This window comes from Suncus etruscus, chromosome 13 (assembly GCF_024139225.1).
Source record: "Suncus etruscus isolate mSunEtr1 chromosome 13, mSunEtr1.pri.cur, whole genome shotgun sequence".
NCBI classification, from domain to species: Eukaryota; Metazoa; Chordata; class Mammalia; order Eulipotyphla; family Soricidae; genus Suncus; species Suncus etruscus.
This window is the reverse complement of record NC_064860.1, coordinates 13,415,971-13,429,343: the sequence shown is the minus strand read 5'-3', so window position 1 is coordinate 13,429,343 and position 13,373 is coordinate 13,415,971.

Here is a 13,373-nt window from a genome sequence, read left to right as displayed (position 1 = left end):
GAGCCAACGCTCCGGCCCTGAATGATTTATGACTGTATGTGTGCTTTGATGGCAAAGGTGAGTAAACAGAAATGATATAAAACATAGCCTGTGATGCTGAAACTAGTTGCTCCCTGGTCCTTTGCTCAAAAAGTCTGATGACCCTTAGTTTAGTCTGATGATTTCTAGGTCTAGTTTGACACACAAATTTGACACAGCTGAAGTTTGGCATTAAAACTAAATGGGTGTGCCCTATTTTGGCAGCCCAGGAACTAACTAGTTTTGGACCATCATCCACACCCACTTTAGGCCACCCTACGATGTAGTTCAGTGAGATTCTATCGAAAATGCAGGAGCCACTACAAATAATCAGCCCCATCAGTGCAGGAAAATGTAAGAAGAGAAAAGGAAATAAGGTACAAGTGACCCAACAAAAGAATCTGTGTTTGGATCCTCAGTGTTAGGCCACACTTGACAGTGCTCAGTGCTTAGGGAGTCTGAATTGGAGTCCACTGCATACATAGTAAAAAGGCCTTTAACCACTGTACTATCTCTCTGGCCTGGAAGTCATCAGCTCTTGCCCCTTCCTTCCAATATCACAGTTGGAGCAACAACGAATTAAACTCCAGCTTCAGCAATTAGAATGGTTACCTACCCTAGAGAGGGCATATCTTTTCAACAACGTAAGCAGGATATATTTTTCCTGCAACATAAGCAGGCAACTACGATTTCTAATCTCAAAAATATTTGGCAAGTAGAGACAGATTAAAAAACAATGAGAAGTTTGGAAACAAATGACTAACGTAACTTTTACAGCCTTGCTCTCATTTTCATGGTGATGTGCTTACTCATTTTTCCATGTGTCTTCTTTCTTTTTGTTCTTGGAACTCCTTTAATTTTTCCAACAACACCGATTTTTTTAAACTTGGTAACTTTGGGTTTGACTAGTAATGGGAAAAATAATTCAGAATATTTGCCACTGATATTTGCTCCATATCTCATCTAATCTCCAATTTTCAACAATTCAGAAAGTTAAGGATAGATGTGAGGATCAGAAAAAAATCGTGCTTAAAGCTCCGTTCCTGGACCTGTGCAGATACCAAGATCTCTAGATACAGAGGTCTGAATTTATCACCCCATGACGGAGCTGAAGTCTTTCATACACCACAAAGGCACCAAGGGGAGAGTAAATGAACATACAAGGAGTCTACAGTTATTCCCATGACAATATACTTCAAAGGAGGAGAAACCCTGTAGCTTTTAGGCCAAGGGAATTCCCTCTCTAATGTCCTCATTATTTAATATGCCTATGCAGGAAAAAAAAAAAGCACAAAATAATCTTTTATTTATCTATTTATTTATATTTTTGATTTCTTTGGGTTTGGATATTAAAGTTGTCTCCAATTATTTTTCTTTTTCCTTTTTGCGCTCTGTTATGTCTTGAAATGAATTTCAGAACCGTGGTTACTATGTGGTACTTGTCTTTATTGCTGTAGTGCTCACTGGATTTTTGATTTTTTTTTTTTATGTGAGATCTTCTTTTGTATGGTTGTGGTGTTTTACTTCCTTTTTCCCTTTTCTCTCTCAAACTGAGGTTGAGAGCTTCTAAAAGTTCTCTGCCCATATTTGGCGTATTTGATTTTTATCCCATTTTATTGCTCTTCTCTTCTTCAAACAAAACCACATAACTTGAACTATCTAGTACTGCCTCTCAAGTAGAAGGGGAAAGAGTGGAGGGTATCAAGACCAAACAGTTGTATGATCACTAAGTAGTAAGCTAGACACAGAAGGGACCACTTATACTAGCAGCCCGGGGCTTGAGGGTGGGGGATATGGGATGCAAGATGGGAATAGGGGTTGAGGGAGGACAATTTGGTGATAGGAATTAATATATACCTAAAATATTACTGTGAAAGATATGTAAGCCACTTTGGTCAAAATGAAAATTATATCAAAAAAACTGGGAATAATTTAGCATAAAAATCATACTTACAGAATGAGAATTGGAATGACCAGAAAAAAAAAAACAAAAACAACCTATTCTGTCTCTTTACACATGACCAGAATGAAAAAAAAATAATTTTAGTACTCAATATCTTTTCCAGTATATCAATTTGGAGAATGACCAGTCCTCCTGGCCCTCATATAATTTCTTTTGTTTTTTTTTTTGTTTTTTTTTTTTCATTTTTAACACTGTGGCATAAACTACTGTTAATGCAAGGGTACTATGCATATCACTTTAATCCTTTAAGCACCATTCTTGTCCAGAAGGATCAGTTCTAGCTATTACTGGTATAGTGTCCTTTGCTATACTAATTACACTCCCCACTACTAATAATAAACCCTAGGAACACAAAAAACGCCATGCATAAAAGCCCTCAGCATTTCTATGTTCATTACAACACTATAAGGGGGGGAGTGTTCTTTTTATATATAACTAAAACCCAACTACAAATATATTTGTAATCATGGTGCATAAATAAGGATTAAAAAATCTGAAAATGACTTAAATGCCCAATAAAAGATAAGTGGCTAAAGAGACTGTGGTATATTTAATCAATAGAATATTACCTTGTCAGGAAAGATGAAGTTATGATATTTGCTTATACATGGATGGATAAGGAGAGTATTATGCTGAGTAAAATGAGTCAAAGGGAGAGGGATAGACACAGAATAATCTTACTCTTTTGTGTGATATAAGAAAAATAAAAGAGAGCATGGCAATAATATCCAGAGAACCAGTAGGAAACTTGTCACACATACTTTTGAAGGATTGTATGCAATTGTTGGCCAATTTTTACTTCCTCCTAGAGTATGAATGTGATTGTTTTAGGAAGAGGAATGGTATTTTAAAGCTCTGGTATTAGGAGGCAGAACATTGACATTGGCATACAATGACATTAAGCTCCAGCATGAGATTAAAAAGGCATAAGCAGAGACTCCAGTGAATCTTATCAAGTACCACTCTGAGAGTGTTGTATTATATGAAGTGTTATTTGGCTAAATATGATTTTCCATATCTATCAGCTACATCAGAGCTCAAATTAAAACATCTGGTACACAGAAATATTATGAAGATTTGTGAGTACCCCTGGAGAATTTTGAGCTCATTGACCAAAGAAAATATAACTATGACACATAGAGTACTTTCATCTATAATAGATATATCCTTACACTGGTTCCTTTTGTGTCAGATTGTAGAAACTGTGCTTTCTGTCCTTGAATCAGTTTTAGAAAATGTTCAAAGAGTGACAAAATGCACACAACCAACCTAGCACTGTAGATAGTCCTCCAAGCCAGTCAGGAGTGATCCCTAGCACAGAGCCAGGAATAAATTCTGAGCAATTCCAGATATAGCAATAAAGCAAAAACAATAAAAATAAAAAGAGAGTCTGAATCACTTTAATAGTGGTGTAATGTGTAACGTGTAAAAACTTTATATATCAAAACCATAAATAATTAATGCTGTCATAAGCACATTACCTAAAATATAATTCAACATTTTAAAGTACTATATCTTTTGTTTGTTTTGTGGTCAGTTGCTTTATATATTTATTAGTTCTAATAGTGTGGTGTGAAGCTTTTTTGAGATTTCCTATATATTATCATGCTAAAGTATAGAAACTTTTACTGATCCTTTAAATAGAAGATTATCAACTTTCTACTAAGAGTCAGTAACAATTTGGATGCTAAGATACATGATTAAATAAGTTTCATCTTCAATGGAGCTAGTGTTTTTAGGCACCATCATTTGCAATACTGCTAATGATGGAGCTTCCTACATGCCATAGCCCAATAGCACATCCTCAACCAAAATGTTTCCCTTCACAACCTACCCCACTCTCTACTCCACCATCATGGCAAGTTCAGTTCTGTAGATGAGGTCATAAGCTCTGTTGCCTTTGGCCATTTGTTATTTCTTACTAAATTTATTTATAGCTACATATGAGAAAATCACGCCATCTCACCACTACCCTCAGTATAAAACTAGTTCTGTTTAATCCACAGAGTAGCAAATGGCATGATTTCATTTTTTTCCTGATATTTGAGCTGAACTCCTATGTGTATATGTACCAGTTTCTTTATAAAATCATCTTTTCTTGGACACTTGAATTATTTACAGATTTGGGCCACTGTAAATATGATTACAATGGTTCTGAATGGACTTTTTTGATTCTTGGGGTAGGTGCCAAGAAGTAAACTTGCCGCATTATATGGACTTACAACTTAATTCTAACCGGATATGTCATAAAAAAAAATAAAGATAGTAATTTCTAAAGAATAATAGTTGTGTGGGGACCGGAGAGATAGCATGGAGGTAAGGCGTTTGCCTTTCATGCAGAAGGTCAACAGTTTGAAACCCGGCATCCCTTATGGTCCCCTGTGCCTGCCAGGAGCAATTTCTGAGCATGGAGCCAAGGGCATCCCCTAAGCACTGTGGGGTTTGACCCAAAAACCACAAAAAAAAAAAAAAAAAAAAAGAAAGAAAAAAGAAAAAGAATAATAGTTGTCTGTTTTGATGGCACACCCAGCAGTGGTCAAAAGCTATTTTTGGTTCTGTACTCAGGAAACTATATGTGGTACTAAGGGATCAATTTCCATATTTTCCGGCGTATAAGACGACTTTTGAAACAAAAAAAAGTCAACCGAAAATCCCTGAGTATATCCCGAAAAATGTTTCAATATGCCGCTAAACGAAAATTGTCTGAATATTGCCACAAAAGGAATTTTCCAACTCGACCCTGCACCAATCACTGCCAGGCTGCTTGGACCGCCTCTCTAACTCAGCCAATCCAAGCAGGCTTTTGATGCATGCAAATTAGACAATGTTCTGGACCCGAATCTACACTGTCAAAAGCCTGCTCAGATGGCCAGAGTCAGAGAGGAAGTCTATGACAGTAGAACCTTTGCACCTTTGCTTGTTGTGATTGGCTCACTGTGGGACATACAGTTGCGGCACAGGAACGTTCTGTCTGATACAGCGAATATAGGCCTAAACCTATGTCTTAACTGCAAAATTAGGGGGTCGTTTTATACGCCCAGTCATTTTATACGCCGGAAAATACGGTAATTTCCCTCATGCAAGACAATGAACTTAATTCCTGTACTATCTCTGGGCTTCCCTCAGAGAGTATTAAATGTAAAATGGAGTGGTGATTTGACCACCACGGAAGGTAACTGATGGGGGACTGACACATTAGTTGCAAAATACCTTTCCGAGAAGATAATATTAAGTCTGAAACTTACTAATGTGATCAATCGATTCTTTTATCCATGGAAGTTCTGGAAGAAAGGCAAACAACTGATGCAAAATAGCTAGAGCTGGAAACAGCTAGTCCCAAATTAGTACAGAGGGGGCTGGATCTCTACTATAGCACAGTAGATAGGGAATTCCAGTTTTGATCCTCAGCATCTCAGATGTTCTTTTGAGCCTGCCGCAAAGAATTTTTGAGTACAGAGCCAGGATTAAATATCTGAGTGCTGTGGGGTGTGGCTCAAAAACAAAGCAAAACAAACAAACAAAACCAATTAGATCAGAAAAAAATATAGTGAGTTTCAGAGTTAGGAAAGAAGGTTACAGGCCCGGAGAGATAGCACAGCGATGTTTGCCTTGCAAGCAGCCGATCCAGGATCAAAGGTGATTGGTTCGAATCCCGGTGTCCCATATGGTCCCCCGTGCCTGCCAGGAGCTATTTCTGAGCAGACAGCTAGGAGTAATCCCTGAGCACCGCCGGGTGTGGCCCAAAAACAAAAACAAAAACAAAAACAAAAAAAAGGAAAGAAGGTTACAGCATAAAATGAGACAAATATGAGGATGGTATTGAATCTTTCCAACTAAGAGCTGGTTTCTTGGTTTCATCCCAAAACTCAGTTGCAATACATAGCCTGGGCATTGACCAAGTGCAACACACTAATAATAATTTACTATTGCTTCCAACATGACCACCACCAAGTTGACAAATTCAGTCAAGAGCCTGTCTGAGCCAACACCAGGGTGCCTTGTTACCTTCCAGATAATCAGTACAAAAGGATACTGTTGACCAGAGAGGTTGTGCCAACAGTGTCTGCCAACTCTGTGTGGATATGTTCTTCGATGTCCACCCACAGAAGCTCATGCCATTTCATAATTACAGGGGCTCTACCTCAAGGTTGACCTCCTTCCGAACTATCTTTATCCAGAGCCATGACACAATAAGGACACATTCTCAATGCTGATCTTAAAGACCTATGATTTGGGAACTTTTCTCACTGTGCTTCATGCACAGAGATGAGACATAGATATAAGACACACCAACTGCACACCGGCTGGCACGGAGTTGCCCAGTGAACCCCTCTCAGGTTTTTAATTCCCAAAGGCCACAGAAAAGAAAGTCATCTTACACAGCACTTCTAGAGACCTCTAGTACTGATTTTCGTTTGTTTCCTTTAGGCAGGTTTTGTAATCAGACAGCCTAAGCAGAACAGGAAGGAGGAAACAGATCTACCTTGGCTCTTTCTTGGCCTCTTTCACTACTTATTAGAGTCATAACACCTTCACAATCATGCATCAGCTTCTTAGGCACATACTTTCCAACTGTCTAAAAGTCTAAGAATGCTCTAGTTCCCCTTGTAAGGAACCTGAAGTTGTCACTTGTTCCTAACAAGTAAAAAGTCAAATGGGTTGGAGAGACAGTACAATGATAGGGTGTTTGCCTTGTACGCAGCAGATCCAGGATAGAAGATGGTTCTAATCCTGGCATCCCATATGGTTCCCCATGCCTGCCAGAACAGATTTCTGAGTGCAGAGCCAGGAATAACACCTGAGCATCACCAGGTATGACCCCAAAGCAAACGCAAAAATAAGTGAAAACTCTAAGGAAACTGGAAAACTTAACAGCTCTTCTTGAAGGAGATAGAGGTGAAAGTACTAATCAGCTACAAAGTTCCAGGACTGAAAAAATTGACAAGCTAATGCAAAAAGTCCTGGCTTCCTAATACGGACTCCATTATTAAAACTAGTATTTAGTCAGAAAAACCTAAAGTCACTGATGAATTGCTGAAAGCTCAGTTCGAAAATTTCTGAGATTTAAAACTTAGGAATGGGTCAGACAGATAATATGGTCACTTGTCTTATATGTGCCCAATCCAGAGATTGATCCCTAGCACCACATATGGTGCTCTACACATGATTAGGCATGATCACTGAGAGCCACCAGGTGTGCTCCAAAAAGTTCCCAACAAAAAGAAATTAAAAAATAACTTCAGGGGCCAGAGCAGTGGTGCAAGCGGTAGGGCTTACTCGCCCTAACGTAGGACGAACCGTGGTTAGATCCTCATGTGTCCCATATAGTCCCCCAAGCCAGGAGTGATTTCTGAGCACATAGCCAGGAGTAACCCTTGAACGTCACTGAGTGTGGCCCAAAAAACAAACAAACAAAAAATAACTTCAGGAAGTCTTGATTTTGAACAGGAGCCCATAAAATTAAGAGACTTATGTCATAGAACACTACTGAGAAAGGAATCCTTTTGTGCATTTGATAAGGGAAATGGGAGAAAAGGAAATAACCATTTTTGAACTAGAGCAGAGCATTCAGTTCTTCATAACAAGTCTACCTATAGAAAAACAAACTATGGTCTATTCTGCTGAGTTATTATCAGAGCCCAACTTAAGTAGACAAAGGGATATATATCTCCAACTCACTCTCACTGCATCATCCCACAGAAGGGGACAGAAAACTAATAATAAAGTGGTTTGAAATCACACTCCAGTGGCACAGCTCATAAAATATAAGTCTTCAGACCTAATCATACAACAATAGAGTACTTCCCCACACAAATACGTATCACAATCACATTATCAAAGGTCTTTATACAATTCATTTTTTTTTTTTTTTTTTTTTGGTTTTTGGGCCACACCCGGCAGTGCTCAGGGATTACTCCTGGTTGTCTGCTCAGAAATAGCTCCAGGCAGGCACAGGGGACCATATGGGACACCGGGATTCGAAACAACCACCTTAGGTCCTGGATCGGCTGCTTGCAAGGCAAACACCACTGTGCTATTTCTCCGGGCCCATGATCCATTTTTTTATGGTACATCATATTCATCAAGAAAGAAGTCACAACATGATATCTATATATATTATAGAATATATAAATTATATATTGAAATATAATTATTTATAACATATGATATATTATATAATATAAAATTATATATAGTAATATAATAGTTTGGGTACATATATTAATAACAGACACACAGACATGTAATCAGAGGTAAAGATTTCAAAGAAGGAAATATTATCAAGTATAAAGAAAGGCATTACTTAGTAACAAATGAGCTAACTGTCATAGAGATATAACAAACCTCAAATGCATCTGCCTAATAAGAAAGCATCAACCTAAGCCGTGCAAAAACTAAGAGAACTGTAAAGAAACCAATGATCACTGCTGGAGATTTCAGTATGCATCTATCAGAAGTGAACAAATTCATGGGGCTTGAGTGATAAAATAGAGAGTAGGGTACTTTGCATACTGATATTTCTGTGCCTAGATTTAGGAGCAAATTGAGCACCAGCAACAAGCATGGCCCAAAAAGAAATAACAGAAGTTAACAAATGCAGTTGGAAGAGCATCAGAAAGGACACTGTGAAGCTCAATGCCATCAGTCGCTGATTATAGCTGACATCTGTAGAAAGCTTTATTCAATAGAATACATTTGGGGGGATTAAGGAAAGGTCACACTGGTGATGCTCAGGGCTTTTTATTATCTCTGTGCTAGGGGATGACTCTTACTGGGGCTTAGGGAGCCATATGAGGTGCTGGGAATTGAACCAGGTCAGCCTTCTTGTATTAGACTGTATTAACTTGATACCCAAAACAGTTGACTTTACACAAAAACAAAAGACAATATCTCTCATGGACATACAGAGATACAATATTCTCAACAAAATATTGCAAATCAAAATAATAGTGTCTAAAAAATACTTCATGCCATGACCATATGGGGTTCTCATTTGTGAAATTTTAGTTCAATATCTGAAAACCAATGAAAGCAACACATCACATCTATAGTCTAAAAAAATCATATAATCATATCAAGGAATGCAAAAAAGCATTTTAAAAAATCAATATTTCTTCACTCAATAAATTAGAATAGAAACTTTCTCAACTTGTTAACAACCATTTATCTGTCAAAAGAACCTATTTTTATCATCATAGTTGATGATGACAACTTCAAAGTTTTCTCATTAAAATTAAATAATACGCAAGCTATTCCCTCTTACTTCTATTTTTCAAAATCTTACTAGAAGTTCTGGATAATTCAATATTTGAAAGGAAGGTAAACAACCTGACAAGAAATTCACAAAACTTTGGTCATAGAACTTCTTAAAGAATTGACTTTAAAAGTCAGATTAACAACATTGCAGCCGAACATTTAAAAAAGTCAAATGTGTGAAAAAGTAACAAGAGGAACTGAAAAAATAATACAGTAGGAGTCTTGACTTGCTTGTGTCTGACCCAGAATCAATACCCTGTAGCCAAGTGGTAACCCAAACCCACTTGGAGTAATAATCCCTGAAGGCAGAGCCAGGAGTAAGTTCTGAACACTTTAGGGCATGAACCACTGCCCCCCCCCAACAAATAAGCAATAGATGAGAGATAGTTACAGTATGTAAGTCATTTGTCTTGTTGGCAACTGATCCTGATTCAATCCCCAAGTACTCACTTGGTCACTTGAGCACTACCAGAAGAGATGTCTGAGCACAGTGCTAGAAGTAAGTTCTGAGAATCGCTGGGTGTGACCTTCAAAATAATCAATAAACAAGAGAAATTTGGAATAAAAAATACAGTACCATTAAGGTCTGTCAATAGGTAGTGATAAAGTCTATATCTTGTAAGTCTGCTGCTGCTTCGATCCCCAGGACTACTCCACATGCAGAGTTTAATTCCAGCAGCGCTGTTGGGATTGTTTGAACTCTGTTGGCACCAGAGCAAAGTATGTCATCAGTAGCACACCAAAACAAGAACATGTAAGCACCACAACTAAAGGATGCAAACATTCCATAGTCTCATCCCTGAAGAGCACAAAGTGTGTAAGGACTGCAATCAACTGTGTGTGACTTCAGAAAGGATAAAAGAATGAATAAACATCTTAGGCATAATAATTATACTGCCCTATTGATATTAACATTGGCCAAAGTGACATACTTAAGTAGAACATAAAATATGTACAAAACACTTATAAGGAAACTCTGATGAAAGTAATTCTAAAATGAAGTAGATGGAGAAATATTTCTTTTTGATGATAAGGAAAAATTCAAGATGTTATTTCTTTCCAATATGATCCATAGTTCAGTCAATCTCAGCAAGTTATTTTTATAGATATAAAAAAACAATTTTATGGGGCCGGAGTGATGGCACAGCAGTAGGGCATTTTCCTTTGCACATGCCTGGCCCAGGATGGATCTGGGTTGATTCCCTGGCATCCCATATGGTCCCCCAAGCCAGGAGCAACTTCTGAGCACATAGCCAGTAGTAAGCCCTGAGCATCACCTTCTGTGGCCCCAAAATAAGCAAATTCTAATGTTCATATGCAGGGGCTGGAGAGATAACATAGCAAATAAGGAACTTATCTTGCATGCAGCTGACTCATGGTCAATCCCTGACACCCCCTATTTTCCCCAGCACAGCCAGGAATGATCCATGATTGCAGTACCAGGAGTAACCCATGAGCATTGCCAGGTATGACAAAATAAAAAATATTAACAGTATACTTCAAGGGCAGAGAAACCCTGTATCTCTTAGGCCAAGGGAATTCCAATTTTAATCTCCCCAATATTTACTGTGCCTATGCAGGAAAAAAAAAAGGTAGCACAAAAAAATTTTTTTTGATTTTGTTATAGTTGTTTTCTTTTTTAATTTATTTTTGTGCTTTGTTTTGCTTTTATTTCAGGACCGTGGTTATTGTGTGATGGTTGTCTTTATTGCTGTGGTACTTTTTGAATTTTTTGTTTGACTTTTCTTTTTGTATTGTTGTGTTTCTCTTCCTTTTTCCCTTTCTTCTCTCAAATTGATATTTATAGCCTTTAGAAGGACTCCGCCCATTTTTTGCTTGTTTGAGTTTTGCCCCATTTTATGTTTTTTCTTTCTTCAAACTGAACCACATAACTTGAACCATCTTATTCCGCCTCACAAATTGAAGGGGAAATAATTGAGGGTACCAAGACCAAACAGTTGTATGATCACTAAGTAGTAATAAACAAAATGATCAGACTTAAACACCAAATCCAAAGCCAATGACAACAGAATTGATACCCAATCTACAATAAGCTAGACACAGAGGAGACCACTGATACTAGCAGCCCAGGGGGTAAGGGAGAGAGATATGGGATGCATGCCGGGAAAGGGGGTGGAGGGAGAACAACTTTTGTGGTGGGAATTCCCCCATATTCAATGTCAATATGTACTTAAAATATTACTATGAAAGATATGTAATCTTGGGGCTGGAGTGATAGCATGGAGGTAAGGTGTTTGCCTTGCATGCAGAAGGACAGTGGTTCAAATCCTAGCATTCCATATGGTCCCCCAAGCATGCCAGAAGCGATTTCTAAGCATAGAGCCAGGAGTAACCCCTGAGGCTGCCAGGTGTGACAAAAATCCCTTTCTTACATCTATATCCACTTGTAAAAAAAAGAATTCAGAACTCCAACTAACACCCCACACAAAGGTCAAATCCAAATGGATTAAAGACCTTGATATCAGACCCCAAACCATAAGGTATATAGAAAACCACGTAGGTAAAATAAGACATTGAGACTAAAGGCATCTTCAAGGAGGAAACAACGCTCTCCATACAAGTCAACACAGAGATAGGCAGATGGGAGTGAGTGTATTGAGCTGAGAAGCTTCTGCACCTCAAAGGAAATAATGCCTAGAATACAAAGCAACTCACAGAATGAAAGATGCTATTCACCCAAAATCTATCAGATAAGATGTTAGTATCTAAGATATACAAGGTACTGACTGAACTTAATAAAAAAAAAAATCTAACCTCATCAAAAATGGGGAGAAGAAATGAACAGACAATTTCTCAGAGAAGAAATACAAATGGCCAAAAGGCACATGAAAAAATGCTCCACATCACTAATCATCACAGAGATACAAATCAAAACAAGAATGAGGTGAACATCTCACACCACAGAGACGAGCACACATCACACAGAACAATAACAATCAGTGGTGGAGGGGCTGTGGGGAGAAATAAAGTCTCATTCACTTCTGGTGGGAATTCTATCTAATCCAGCCTTTTATGGAAAACAATATGTATATTCCTCAAAAAACTGAAAATTGAGCTCTCATATAATCCAGCTATGCCACTCCTAGGAACTCAAAATTACAATACAAAAATCCCTTTCTTGCATCTATATTCATTGCAGCCAGACTCTGAAAACAACTCAGATGCCCTTCAAAAGATGAATGGCCTAATAAACTGTGGTACATATACACAATAGAATATTATGCAGCCTTCAGAAGAGATAAAGTCATACAATTTTCCTATACATGGATGTACATGGAATCTATTATTTTGAGTGAAATAAGCCAAAGGGAGAGACATAAAATAGTCTCACTCATCTATGGGTTTTAAGGGAAAAAAAAAAGACATTATTGAAATAATTTCCAGAGATGAGGTCTGGAAGGACAGGTTCACGATATGAAGCTCACTATGAAAAGTGGGGAGTACATTTAGAGAAACAACTACACTGAAAATTATCATAAGAATGTCAATGAGTAAAGGAAGTAGAGAATCTGTCTCCAATACAGGAGGGAGCAGAAGGAGAGAGATTGGGGAATATTGCATTGGTGAAGGGGGGTTTTGTTTTTATGACTGAATCCCAACTACAATCAGATGTGTAATCATGGTGTTTAAATAAAGATATTATATGAAATAAGTAAATAAAAGTTAAAGCAACTTTAATAAAACATAAAATGGATCAGAGTGATTTACAACATGACAGAATAAAGGAGAAAATAAGTCAATCATCTATATCTATAAAATGTATTTAATAAAACTCTGACAATTTATGATATAAAACTTTATAAATTAGAAATAAAAAAGGTAAATCAGTATCTCACTCATAAAAATAACTCGCTATTATAGAAGAGTAGTGTTTAAGAATATCTATTAGCTGCTATCTCAGTTCTTCAGAAATAATTCAACAGGACTGTTAAGTAGTATTGAACCTAAAGTTGAAGTGATAGCCTAAAAGGCTGGAGCACAAGCAATGCAGGCACAGGACACCAAAGAAACCCATCCCAGCACCCTGAACCCTGCTCCCTAGACTCCAGTGACCCTCTGTGCTAGAGGTCTCAGTCCTACAACAAAGGTAAAATCAAATGCCATAAGTATTTAT